This window comes from Dendrobates tinctorius, unplaced genomic scaffold, assembly GCF_039654945.1.
Source record: "Dendrobates tinctorius isolate UK_male_01 unplaced genomic scaffold, ASM3965494v1 ptg000254l, whole genome shotgun sequence".
NCBI classification, from domain to species: domain Eukaryota; kingdom Metazoa; phylum Chordata; class Amphibia; order Anura; family Dendrobatidae; genus Dendrobates; species Dendrobates tinctorius.
In genome coordinates, this window is record NW_027361921.1 from 8,703,940 (window position 1) to 8,719,105 (window position 15,166).

Sequence of the window (15,166 nt, forward strand, 5' to 3'; positions counted from 1 at the left end):
CTATCCCTTTGAGGGGTATTGATGCTACTCCTTTGGCGAAGAATAAACCTCAGTTTTGGACCCAGGTGGTAATGCGGGTCGCCCCTGACCATCAAGAGAATTGCAGATTTTTGGTGTTGCATTATTTGCATGATACCATTGTTCTGGGGTTTCCCTGGTTGCAAATCCATAATCCAGTTTTGGATTGGAACTCTGTGTCTGTGGTGAGTTGGGGTTGTCGGTGTGCCCTTAGCAATGCTCCTGTTTTCTCCACCTCTCCCCAGTCGCATGATGTTCCTGACTATTTGGCTGATTATTATGATGTATTTAGTGAGAATGAGTCTGCGTCTTTGCCTCCTCATAGGAGTTATGACTGTGCAATTGAGCTGAGCCCTGGGTGTAAATTTCCCAAGGGTCGACTTTTCAATTTATCTGTACCCGAGCACGAGGCTATGCGATCCTATATTAAGGAGTCGTTGGAGAAGGGTCATATTAGACCATCCTCTTCACCCTTAGATGCTGGGGGGGTTTTCGTGGCTAAGAAAGATGGGTCATTAAGGCCTTGTATTGACTATCGTTCCCTCAACAAAATTACTGTTAAATATCAGTATCCGTTACCCCTGATTTCTGATCTATTCTCCAGAGTTAAAAGTGCTTGCTGGTTTACAAAGCTTGACCTCAGGGGGGCGTATAATCTTATTCGCATTAAGCATGGGGATGAATGGAAGACGGCGTTTAATACTCCGGAGGGACATTTTGAGTACCTGGTGATGCCTTTTGGGCTCACTAATGCCCCTTCTGTCTTCCAGTGCTTCATGAATGATATTTTCCGAGACTTGGTGGATGAATTTTTGATCATCTATCTGGATGATATTTTGATCTTTTCCAAGTATTGGGACTCTCATGTGGAACATGTTCGGACTGTGTTCCGGATTTTGAGGGAGAATTCCCTGTATGTCAAGGGATCGAAATGCCTTTTTGGTGTACAGAGGATTTCATTTTTGGGATTTATTTTGTCTCCGTCAACTATTGAAATGGACCCGGCCAAGGTACAGGCCATTTATGATTGGGTTCAGCCCACTTCTTTGAAGGCCTCCAGAAGTTTTTGGGTTTTGCTAATTTTTATCGTAAATTTATAGCTAATTTTTCTGGTATTGCCAAACCATTGACTGATTTGACTAAGAAGGGTGCTGATGTGCTGAATTGCTCTCCTGAGGCTGTTTCTTCCTATCAGGAGCTGAAGCGAAGATTCACTTCTGCTCCGGTTTTGCGGCAACCTGATGTCTCACTCCCGTTTCAGGTAGAGGTGGACGCTTCTGAGATTGGTGCAGGAGCTGTTTTGTCCCAAAAAGATCCTGTAACATCTAAAATGAATCCCTGTGCTTTCTTTTCCCGAAAGTTCTCCCCATCCGAACGTAACTATGATGTGGGGAATCGGGAACTGTTAGCCATGAAATGGGCATTTGAGGAGTGGAGACATTGGTTGGAGGGAGGTAAACATCAAGTCGTGGTCCTTACTGACCACAAGAATTTGATTTACCTGGAGTCGGCCAAATGCTTGAATCCTAGACAGGCTAGGTGGGCCTTGTTTTTCACACGTTTTGATTTTGTGGTCTCTTTTCTTCCGGGCACTAAGAATGTCAAGGCAGACGCCCTCTCTAGGAGTTTCTTTGCTGATTTTCCTGTTGTGACCAAGCCTGCTACCATCTTAGGTGAGGGGGTAGTTCTTTCTGCCATCTCGCCCGATTTGAGACTTGCTCTGGAAGAGTTTCAGGAGGACAAACCTGAGCGTTGTCCCATTGGAAAATTGTATGTTCCTGACCAGTGGAGGATGAGAGTGATGTCTGAAGTTCATTGCTCTGCATTGGCTGGTCATCCAGGTATTTTTGGCACTAGAGATTTGGTGAGTCGGTCTTTTTGGTGGCCCGCCTTGTCTCGTGATGTCAGGAATTTTGTGCAGTCCTGTGGGACTTGCTCTCGGTCTAAACCTTGTTCTCGCTCTAGTGGGTTGTTGATGCCTTTGCCTGTGCCCAGGAGGCCATGGACCCATATTTCAATGGATTTTATCTCTGATATGCCTGTCTCTCAGAGAATGTCTGTTATTTGGGTGATTTGTGATAGATTCTCTAAGATGGTCCATCTTGTACCACTCCCTAAGTTAACATCTTCCTCAGAGTTGGTGCCCTTGTTTTTGCAACAGGTGGTTCGCTTGCATGGGATTCCTGAGAACATTGTATCTGACAAAGGAGTTCAGTTTGTGTCTAGATTTTGGAGGACTTTCTGCTCCAAGCTGGGAATTCAGTTGTCCTTCTCCTCTGCGTTTCACCCTCAGACCAATGGGCAGATGGAGAGAACAAACCAGACTTTGGAGTCGTATTTGAGATGTTTTATTTCTGCTGATCAGGATGATTGGGATTCATTTTTGCCCTTGGCCGAATTTGCTTTAAATAATAGAGCTAGTTCTGCCACTTTGATGTCACCTTTTTTTTGTAACTTTGGGTTTCATCCTCGATTCTCTTCAGGGCAGGTGGAGCCTTCTGCCTGCCCAGGTGTTGACACTGTGGTGGAGAGAATGCACCAGTTCTGGGACCAAGTGGTGGATAAGTTGTCTCTCTCCCAGGAAAAGGCCCAGCGGTTTTCCAACCGGCATAGGACCATTGGTCCCCAGTTTAAGGTGGGTGATATGGTTTGGTTGTCATCAAAGAATATCGCTATGAAGGTGGCTTCTCCAAAGTTTAAACCTAGATTTATTGGACCTTACAAGATTTTGGAGATTCTTAATCCAGTCTCTTTTCGATTGGCTCTTCCCGTTACATTTAAGATCCATAACGTGTTTCATAAATCTCTGTTAAAGAGGTTTGTTGAGCCAGTAGTTCCGGTGGTGGCACCTCCTGACCCGGTATTGGTTGAAGGTAATGTGGAATATGAGGTTGAGAAGATACTGGATTCTCGCCTGGCTAGATGGAGACTCCAGTATTTGGTTAAATGGAAGGGTTATGGCCAGGAGGATAATTCTTGGGTCCCTGCATCCGATATTAATGCCGAAAGATTGGTTCGTGCCTTTCATCGGGCCCATCCTGATCGCCCTGGTGGCGTGGATGAGGGTTCCGTGACCCCTCCTGGTACTGTTGTGAGTTCATTTTCCCCTTCACCGTCGATGTCTGATGAACTCCCTCTTCTGGTGAAGGAAGGTAGTGAGGCTGATTACCAAACACCTGATCTGGTAGATGATGACTGGGTAACAGGAAATTCTGACTGGATATAAGGCAGCCGACGCCCTTCTGAGTCGCTGGTGATTTCTCTGCTGGATTCTTGGAGACCAGTCTGATTCCTGCTTCCCAAAGATAAGTTTTTGCTCTGCTATTGAACTTATTAGTTTTGTTTACCTTGTTTTTTGGAGTTCAGCCATCCCCGGTCGGGGGTGTGCTGAGTTCCATTTTTGTCTCTGATCAGTTTGTCTCTTTGCTCTGTCTTCAGAATTTACCTGAGTGCTGATATAGTCTTTTTGAAGTCCTAGCGACTTCAGGGCCTGTTTTTCCTATCAGACGGTTGGGACATTTTTTGGTAGGGATTTTTACGGATTGCAGACAGCAGCTTTTCTATCCTGTCCTTTTTAGTTAGCTTGGGCCCCATCGTTTGCTCTACCTATCTTTCTATCTGTGTTAGTGTTTTCATCTTGCTTCACCGTCATTATATGTTGGGGGCTGCCTATTGCTTTGGGGTCTGCTCTGGGGCAGTTTAGATTTCCCCTTTCTTTCCTTAGGCCTATTTAGTTCTCCGGCTGTGATCGAGGGGTCTAGGGCATCGTAGGAACCCCCCACGGCTACTGTTAGTTGTTGTGGATAGGATCAGGAGTCTGCAATCCGATAGATACCAACCTCGCCGGTTTTCTGGACTTAGCTTGTATTTTTGCTTTTTCCTCCTTCGGCGACTCATTCATAACAGGGAGGTATGTGGTGTAGTGACCACTGTGTCCGCTAGGGGGCGCTGTGTGGCTGTCCCAGGACGAGAGTGTGTGGTTAAGAACGCTACTGTAAAATGTGTATGAGTGGTTCAAGGACCTGTGATGAGGTCATAGCCATGTGACCCGGTGGGCGTGGCTACGGACCATATAAGGTGGCCAGGGTAGGTCACATGAGTGAATGCTGGGACCCGGTTGGTCCGTTGTGGAAGGTCCCGCTGAGAGTCTGCCTTCCTGCCTGACAGCACGTGTGTGAAGTGGCTGTGAGTAATGGCGACGTGTGCCTGATAGTTCCCTGGAGGGAATGAATGTCTGCACTGAGAAGCAGCCATGAGGTAAACCCGGACAGGGGATATAACTGGTAGCTAGAAAGCCTGCGCATTGAACATTGCATAACCTGTGTGACCACAGGATAAACAGAGTGAAGCTCTGTCATGGACGCTATGCTGTGTATATGAAATTTATGTTGCTTGCCTTGGTTTATGCTGCATAATAAACCGCATGGAGTTATGATTTGGTGGAAAACCTGTGCCAGACGTGATTATTTGGCTGCCAAGTGAGAATCCCCTGCGTGAATGCCAGCGCTACCTTACTATATATATATATATATATATATATATAATATGGTTTTTTTTTTAAGAATATTGCAGTCTGATAGCAATTGCACTGCATTTGGATGTAAGGGCGGAGACACACTAGCGATTAAAAAACGGTCCGATTTTGATGCAGCAGAGTCGGACATGTGTAATGCAATTGTCAAGAGAGTGTCATGCGTTCTTTGTGCGAGTACAATCAGATTCTTCACACATAGCATCTGATTTACATCCAAGTGCAGTGAGATTGCTATCAGACTGAAATGCGATTTTAACATGAGCTTTTACATACAGGACTTCTCTGTAATTTACACATCGTTTTAAAACGAAATATTCTTCAAAACACACACACACATACATATATATATATCTCGTCACAGCCACTGCCAGCAGTGAGTCGCTATGGGAGGTCTTCAACAAGTTATTTATCTGACCCTGCAACTGATTTTGCGATGATTCCAGACTCTGGCAATCCTTTGCCAGATCCTGACTCATCTGCATCAAATTTGCCACCTGGTCACAAAGCATGTGAACAGGATCCATATTGGCGAAAAAGAAAAATGTAGCGGCCAGACGTAATGTGATGCTAGTCACTTCTCACGGCCAAGCCGAGTCAGAGTGGTCATGGAGTTCAAGGTCAGAAGCCAGGAGGGTACGTCATAAACAGAAGGAAGAGACAAAAGTACCGGCAGGATAACAGATCAGAGTGGAAGAGGTTAAACAGCCGGATAGTCAGAACAAAGTCCAAGGTTGGGCAACAGATCAAGCAAACAAAACATAAGGCACAGGGAGCACAAACCTCAAAAGGTGAATGTACGTCTGGCAGAGGTCTGGGAGAAGCGGCTCAGTAGGTATGGCAATCACCAGGGATAGTGAACACCTGGAAACTGCCGACGCCTCCCAGTCACAGATTGGCTAGTCGAGCCGTCAATAAACACACTGGCAGCTCAGCACCCCCCTGTACCAGATTGGACGGCCGAGCTGTCAATTAAAGTACTGTACTGACAGCTTCATCACGTCCCTGTACCGGATTGGACGGCCGAGCTGTCAGTAACTATATCCCAGACACCCTTAGGGCTGGAACTGTGACACCTGCATTGAGCAGGGGGTTGGACACGATGACCCTGGAGGTTTCTTCCATCTCTAAGGGTCCCGTTTCACTTAGCGACGCACCAGCGATCCTGACAACGATACAACCTGGTAGGGATCGCTGGTGTGTCGCTAAATGGTCGCTAGTAAGCTGCAAAACAGGCAGATCTCACAGCGACGTAGCGACGATCCAGCGATCCGTATAACAACCTCGGCGGCCGTTGGGGCCTTGTCACACAGCAGCTTTTCTGACGACTCACGCTTGTGTCCCTGAGTTCTAAGTCGCCAAAGAGGTCGATCGTCGGCGTCAAACACAGCGGTGCATGCTGGCCAGCGGGACGCTGACGATGAAAAAATGGCCCAGGACATTCGAGCACGAGCAGCGATATCCAGCAGGGGGGACGGTCGCCGCTGTGTGTCACATGTAGCGAGATCGCTGGCGAGGTCGCTGTTGCGTCACAAAATCGGTGACACTTCACCAATCTCGCTATGTGAGACGGGGCTTAATATTCTTTGATAGCAGATCTTTTTTCATTCACCATCCAGTGTCCACGCCTACAGGTAAGGTGATACGTGTCATCAGGTAGGCACCAGCTCCTGTCATTGTATGGGCATCTCCATACCCGATGCTCTTCCCCCTCTGCACGTTTATGATGAGATTTGAGTCACTATCATATAGATTACTCTTTTTTTCTTTCTCTTACAATAAGATCCTTTTCTTAATGCGATTTATATCTTTTACCTTTACTTTATCTTATTAGTGCACACCGTTCTAGCCACACATGTATGGTTTATGATAATATCGGATGGCTCTGCCTCCCTCTTTTACACCCATTTCTGGTTGTATAGTATTTAAATGACCCTGGCCATGACAAGCTTGCCAAACACGGCGGCCATATTACCTGAGCGGACAACACTACCCTCTTGCAAAGCCCTGAGATCAGTGTATATTTCTATATCTAGTAGTGAGTCCTCCTATCCTGATCCGGTCCTAAGTTTATACACACAGCACCTTTTATACTATTCACTATATCATTTAGTCCATTTACCAATTAAATTATCCCTGTTCCTTTTTTTGTTTTACTATATGCTGCACCCAAATTTTAATTCTCTGGACATAGTCTACAATTCTTCTCTCTATACATGTATTTCTTTTGCTGTGCAAGGTCTCTGATCTAGACTTGCACAATTTTCTTTCTTTGTAATGATTATGTGAACAAGGCTCAGGATGAGACAAAATGGCTTTTATTTAAAGTCACAGTTTCTATATTGTGTGAACTGCTGAATAAAAATCACTGGTTTATGGAACCAGAGCGCTGTATCTGATCAATCTAACTCACCCAACCAGGACCCCCACCTTTATATAGCGGACACCCAGCCAGGACCCTCACCTATATGCAATGGACACCCAGTCAGGACTTCCACCATCATGTATCGGACACCCAGCCAGGACCCCCGCCTTCATGTAATGGACACCCAGCCAGGACCCCCGCCTTCATGTAATGGACACCCCGCCAGGACCCTCACCTTTATGTATCGTACACCCAGCCAGGACCCTCACCTATATGTAACAGACACCCAACCAGGACCCTCACCTTTATGTAATGCACACCCAGTCAGGACCCTCACCTACATGTAATGGACACCCAGCCAGGACCTCCACCTATATGTAACAGACACCCAGCCAGGACCCTCACCTATATGTAACAGACACCCAGCCAGGACCCTCACCTTTATGTAACAGACAGCCAGGACCCTCACCTTCATGTAACCAACACCCAGCCAGGACCCTCAACTATATGTAATGGACGCCCAGCCAGGACCCTCACCTACATGTAATGGACACCCAGCCAGGACCCTCACCTATATGTAATGGACAAACAGCCAGGACCCTTACCTACATGTAAAGGACACCCAGCCAGGACCTCCACCTATATGTAACAGACACCCAGCCAGGACCCTCACCTTTATGTAACAGACAGCCAGGACCCCAACCTTCATGTAATGAACACCCAGCCAGGTACCCCACCTATATGTTTCGGACACCCAGCCAGGACCCCCACATATATGTAACAGAAACCCAGCCAGGACCCCCACCTATATGTAATAGACACCCAGCCAGGACCCTCACCTTCATGTAACAAACACCCAGCCAGGAACCCCACCTTCATGTATCGGACACCCAGCCAGGACCCCCACCTTCATGTATCGGACACCCAGCCAGTACCCCCACCTTCATGTAATGGACACCCAGCCAGGACCCCCACCTTCATGTAATGGACACCCAGCCAGGACCCCCACCTTCATGTAATGGGCACCCAGCCAGGACCTCCACCTTCATGTAATTTACACCCAGCCAAGACCCTCAACTATATATAACAGACACCCAGCCAGGACCCCCACCTTCATGTAATGGACACCCAGCCAGGACCCCAACCTTCATGTAATGGACACCCAGCCAGGACTCCCACCTTTATGTAATGGACACCCAGCCAGGACCCTCACCTATATGCAATGGACACCCAGTCAGGACTTCCACCATCATGTATCGGACACCCAGCCAGGACCCCCGCCTTCATGTAATGGACACCCAGCCAGGACCCCCGCCTTCATGTAATGGACACCCCGCCAGGACCCTCACCTTTATGTATCGGACACCCAGCCAGGACCCCCACCTTTATGTATCGGACACCCAGCCAGGACCCCCACCTATATCCAACGGACACCCAGTCAGGACTTCCCCCATTATGTATCGGACAACCAGCCAGGACCCCCGCATTCATGTAATGGACACCCAGCTAGGACCCTCACCTATATGTAACGGACATCCAGCCAGGACCCCCACCTTTATGTATCGGACACCCAGCCAGGACCCCCACCTATATGTAACGGACACCCAGCGAGGACCCCCACCTTTATGTATCGGACACCCAGCCAGGACCCCCACCTATATGTAACGGACACCCAGCCAGGACCCCACCTATATGTAACGGACACCCAGCCAGGTCCCCCACCTTTACGTATCGGACACCCAGCCAGTACCCTCACCTATATCCAACGGACACCCAGTCAGGACTTCCACCATTATGTATCGGACACCCAGCCAGGACCCCTGCATTCATGTAATGGACACCCAGCTAGGACCCTCACCTATATGTAACAGACATCCAGCCAGGACCCCCACCTTTATGCCTTTATGTATAGGACACCCAGCCAGGACCCCCACCTATATGTAACGGACACCCAGCCAGGACCCCCACCTATATGTATCGGACACCCAGCCAGGACCCCAACCTTTATGTATCGGACACCCAGCCAGGATCCCCACCTATATGTAACGGACACCCAGTCAGGACCTCCACCTTCATGTAATGGACACCGAGCCAGGACCCCCGCCTTCATGTAATGGACACCCAGCCAGGACCTTCACCTATATGTAACAGACACCCAGCCAGGACTCCCACCTTCATGTATCGGACACCCAGCCAGGACCCCCACCTTCATGTAATGGACAACCAGTCAGGACCCTCACCTATATGTAACAGACTCCCAGCCAGGACCCCCGCCTTCATGTAATGGACACCCAGCCAGGACCCTCACCTATATGTAACAGACACCCAGCCAGGACTCCCACCTTTATGTAATGGACACCCAGCCAAGACCCTCACCTTCATGTATTGGACACCCAGCCAGGACTCCCACCTTTATGTAATGGGCACCCAGCCAGGACCCCCACATTCATGTATAGGACACCCAGCCAGGACCCCCACCTTCATGTATCGAACACCCAGCCAGTACCCCCACCTTTATGTAATGGACACCCAGCCAGGACCCCAACCTTCATGTAATGAACACCCAGCCAGGTACCCCACCTATATGTTTCGGACACCCAGCCAGGACCCCCACATATATGTAACAGAAACCCAGCCAGGACCCCCACCTATATGTAATAGACACCCAGCCAGGACCCTCACCTTCATGTAACAAACACCCAGCCAGGAACCCCACCTTCATGTATCGGACACCCAGCCAGGACCCCCACCTTCATGTATCGGACACCCAGCCAGTACCCCCACCTTCATGTAATGGACACCCAGCCAGGACCCCCACCTTCATGTAATGGGCACCCAGCCAGGACCTCCACCTTCATGTAATTTACACCCAGCCAAGACCCTCAACTATATATAACAGACACCCAGCCAGGAACCCCACCTTCATGTATCGGACACCAAGACAGGACCCCCACCTTCATGTATCGGACACCCAGCCAGGACCCCCACCTTCATGTAATGGACACCCAGCCAGGACCCCCACCTTCATGTAATGGGCACCCAACCAGGACCTCCACCTTCATGTAATTTACACCCAGCCAAGACCCTCAACTATATATAACAGACACCCAGCCAGGACCCCCACCTTCATGTAATGGACACCCAGCCAGGACCCCAACCTTCATGTAATAGACACCCAGCCAGGACTCCCACCTTTATGTAATGGACACCCAGCCAGGACCCTCACCTATATGTAATGGACACCCTGCCAGGACCCTCACCTATATGTAACAGACACCCAGCCAGGACCCTCACCTTTATGTAATGGAAACCCAGCCAGGACCCTCACCTATATGTAATGGACACCCAACCAGGACCCCCACCTATATGTATCAGACACTCAGCCAGGAACACCACCTATATGTAACAGACAGCCAGGACCCTCACCTTCATGTAACAAACACCCAGCCAGGACCCTTACCTTCATGTAATGGACACCCAGCCAGGACCCTCACCTATTTGTAACGGACACCCAACCAGGACCCCCCACCTTCATGTATCGGACACCCAGTCAGGACCCCCACCTTCATGTATCGGACACCCAGCCAGGACCCCCAACTTCATGTATCGGACACCCAGCCAGGACCCCCACCTTCATGTAATGGACACCCAGCCAGGACCCTCACCTATATGTAACAGACTCCCAGCCAGGACCCCCACCTTCATGTAATGGACACCCAGCCAGGACTCTCACCTTTATGTAATGGACACCCAGCCAGGACTCCCACCTTTATGTGATGGACACATAGTCAGGACCCCCACCTTCACGTATAGGACACCCAGCCAGGACCCACAACTTATTGCATCGGACACCCAGCCAGGACCCCCACCTTCATGTAATGGACACACAGTCAGGACCCTCACCTATATGTAATGGACACCCCGCCAGGACCCTCACCTATATGTAACAGACACCCAACCAGGACCCTCACCTTTATGTAATGCACACCCAGCCAGGACCCTCACCTACATGTAATGGACACCCAGCCAGGACCTCCACCTATATGTAACAGACACCCAGCCAGGACCCTCACCTTTATGTAACAGACAGCCAGGACCCTCACCTTCATGTAACCAACACCCAGACAGGACCCTCACCTATATGTAACAGACACCCAACCAGGACCCTCACCTTTATGTAATGCACACCCAGTCAGGACCCTCACCTACATGTAATGGACACCCAGCCAGGACCTCCACCTATATGTAACAGACACCCAGCCAGGACCCTCACCTTTATGTAACAGACAGCCAGGACCCTCACCTTCATGTAACCAACACCCAGCCAGGACCCTCAACTATATGTAATGGACGCCCAGCCAGGACCCTCACCTACATGTAATGGACACCCAGCCAGGACCCTCACCTATATGTAATGGACAAACAGCCAGGACCCTTACCTACATGTAAAGGACACCCAGCCAGGACCTCCACCTATATGTAACAGACACCCAGCCAGGACCCTCACCTTTATGTAACAGACAGCCAGGACCCCAACCTTCATGTAATGAACACCCAGCCAGGTACCCCACCTATATGTTTCGGACACCCAGCCAGGACCCCCACATATATGTAACAGAAACCCAGCCAGGACCCCCACCTATATGTAATAGACACCCAGCCAGGACCCTCACCTTCATGTAACAAACACCCAGCCAGGAACCCCACCTTCATGTATCGGACACCCAGCCAGGACCCCCACCTTCATGTATTGGACACCCAGCCAGTACCCCCACCTACATGTAATGGACACCCAGCCAGGACCCCCACCTTCATGTAATGGACACCCAGCCAGGACCCCCACCTTCATGTAATGGGCACCCAGCCAGGACCTCCACCTTCATGTAATTTACACCCAGCCAAGACCCTCAACTATATATAACAGACACCCAGCCAGGACCCCCACCTTCATGTAATGGACACCCAGCCAGGACCCCAACCTTCATGTAATGGACACCCAGCCAGGACTCCCACCTTTATGTAATGGACACCCAGCCAGGACCCTCACCTATATGTAATGGACACCCTGCCAGGACCCTCACCTATATGTAACAGACACCCAGCCAGGACCCTCACCTTTATGTAATGGACACCCAGCCAGGACCCTCACCTATATGTAATGGACACCCAACCAGGACCCCCACCTATATGTAACAGACAGCCAGGACCCTCACCTTCATGTAACAAACACCCAGCCAGGACCCTTACCTTCATGTAATGGACACCCAGCCAGGACCCTCACCTATATGTAACGGACACCCAACCAGGACCCCCCACCTTCATGTATCGGACACCCAGTCAGGACCCCCACCTTCATGTATCGGACACCCAGCCAGGACCCCCAACTTCATGTATCGGACACCCAGCCAGGACCCCCACCTTCATGTAATGGACACCCAGCCAGGACCCTCACCTATATGTAACAGACTCCCAGCCAGGACCCCCACCTTCATGTAATTGACACCCAGCCAGGACTCTCACCTTTATGTAATGGACACCCAGCCAGGACTCCCACCTTTATGTGATGGATACATAGCCAGGACCCCCACCTTCATGTATAGGACACCCAGCCAGGACCCACAACTTATTGCATCGGACACCCAGCCAGGACCCCCACCTTCATGTAATGGACACACAGTCAGGACCCTCACCTATATGTAATGGACACCCCGCCAGGACCCTCACCTATATGTAACAGACACCCAACCAGGACCCTCACCTTTATGTAACAGACAGCCAGGACCCTCACCTTCATGTAACCAACACCCAGCCAGGACCCTCACCTTTATGTAATGGGCAAGCAGCCAGAACACTCACCTATATGTAACAGACTCCCAGCCAGGACCCTCACCTTCATGTAACCGACACCCAGCCAGGACCCTCAACTATATGTAATGGACGCCCAGCCAGGACCCTCACCTACATGTAATGCACACCCAGTCAGGACCCTCACCTACATGTAATGGACAAACAGCCAGGACCCTTACCTACATGTAATGGACACCCAGCCAGGACCTCCACCTATATGTAACAGACACCCAGCCAGGACCCTCACCTTTATGTAACAGACAGCAAGGACCCTCACCTTCATGTAACCAACACCCAGCCAGGACCCTCACCTTTATGTAATGGGCAAGCAGCCAGAACACTCACCTATATGTAACAGACTCCCAGCCAGGACCCCCACCTTCATGTAATGGACACCCAGCCAGGACTCTCACCTTTATGTAATGGACACCCAGCCAGGACTCCCACCTTTATGTGATGGACACATAGCCAGGACCGCCACCTTCATGTATAGGACACCCAGCCAGGACTCCCACCTTTATGTGATGGACACATAGTCAGGCCCCTTACCTTCATGTATAGGACACCCAGCCAGGACCCCCACCTTCATGTAATGGACACCCAGTCAGGACCCCCGCCTTTATGTAATGGACACCCAGGCAGGACCCCCACCTTCATGTAATGGACACCCAGCCAGGACCCCCACCTTCATGTAATGGACACCCAGTCAGGACCCCCACCTTCATGTATAGGACACCCAGGCAGGACCCTCACCTATATGTAATGGACACCCCGCCAGGACCCTCACCTTTATGTAACAGACACCCAACCAGGACCCCCACCTTCATGTAACCAACACCCAGCCAGGACCCTCACCTATATGTAACAGACACCCAACCAGGACCCTCACCTTCATGTAATGGACACCCAGCCAGGACCCTCACCTTCATGTAACCAACACCCAGCCAGGACCCTCACCTATATGTAACGGACACCCAGCAAGGACCCTCACCTTCATGTAATGGACACCCAGCCAGGACCCTCACCTATATGTAACGGACACCCAGCAAGGACCCTCACCATCATGTAATGGACACCCAGCCAGGACCCTCACCTATATGTAACGGACACCCAGCAAGGACCCTCACCTTCATGTAAGGTGTGGGGTGTGAGAGTACCCTCGCCCATGGCTCCGGCTTGGAACCACGTTCCACCTAAGGCTACAATGGGAAAGAAGACCCTGGACCTTCCCAGCCCATCAGCCCTGGTGACTTTCCTCGCAAGTATGGCCGGTGCGTCTGTGACAGGGCGGAGGAGGCGCCTCTCACACCGGTTCCATCTTCTGCAGGACATCAGAAAGCAGCAAACACCTGATGTAACCAACGAAGACTTCGTAGCCCTGTGGCTCCGTGTAGCACGGTCGCCCATCCCGGGGGTAGCCCCCGCCGGACTGGGCAGATAGCGGCCGCGCAGCACAGCTCCGGCCATCTGTTGAGCGTCGCCCACATATTAGGGCGCGATCAGCCGCCTTCACAACGCCACTCGTCACCGACAGCCACACACAGCCTGCCGTTACCGAGAACGTGCTACAGCCTGCAGAGGACGCGCTGACGACGAGTCTCCCGGTGTCTTACCCTCAGCACAAAGGACAGCGCCGGCAGTCCCGGCTCCTGAGCAGCAGCAGAGAACAGACGCCTCTAATCCCGCCTCCTGGTATGCTCCCTTCCTACTGACTGCAGAGCACCGGCCTCCCCCATGATGGCACCGGCCACCGGCAGGTCTCTGGGGCTGCTAATGGCGGGCAGGAGTGGGCCAGATTGGGCAGGCGAAGCCCCTGTGTGTACAGAGAGTGTGCTCCACATGCAGCAGTCTACGTCTAGCTGACCTGTGCTCAGCCCACTACTGACACCCCTGTGCTCAGCCCACTACTGACACCCCTGTGCTCATCCCACTACTGACACCCCTGTGCTCATCCCACTACTGACACCCCTGTGCTCATCCCACTACTGACACCCCTGTGCTCATCCCACTACTGACACCCCTGTGCTCATCCCACTACTGACACCCCTGTGCTCATCCCACTACTGACACCCCTGTGCTCATCCCACTACTGACACCCCTGTGCTCATCCCACTACTGACACCTTTTCAGACACTATTGTTGTGGTTTATAACCATACGCTGCAGATTCTGGGAACGTGGTGTGAACAGCGCCCTACCTTCAGGGCATAATGTAAGCTAAGCCAGCATCCTTAGGGTATGTGCACAGGTTGCGGATCCACAGCGGATTTGGCCCTGTGGGTCCGCAGCAGATTCTGCTGCGTTGTACAGTACCATTATACATACCTCCCAACTTTGAAGAAGGGAAAGAGGGACAAAGGCTGCGGTGTGCGCAGCGGGAAATGTTAGGCCACGCCCCTGACCACA

At 50.9% G+C, this 15,166-nt stretch overlaps 1 protein-coding gene across 1 annotated transcript in view; it reads right to left on the reverse strand.

Moving 5' to 3' along the window:
* The window catches only part of SLC29A4 (solute carrier family 29 member 4), a 236,119-nt gene extending 221,660 nt beyond the window's left edge, over positions 1-14,459 (reverse strand). Inside the window, exon 1 of the mRNA XM_073558133.1 lies at positions 14,375-14,459. The gene's annotated coding sequence lies outside the window, so the exon portion shown is untranslated. The remainder of the gene's footprint in view (positions 1-14,374) is intronic.
* Positions 14,460-15,166: the final 707 nt, after the last annotated feature.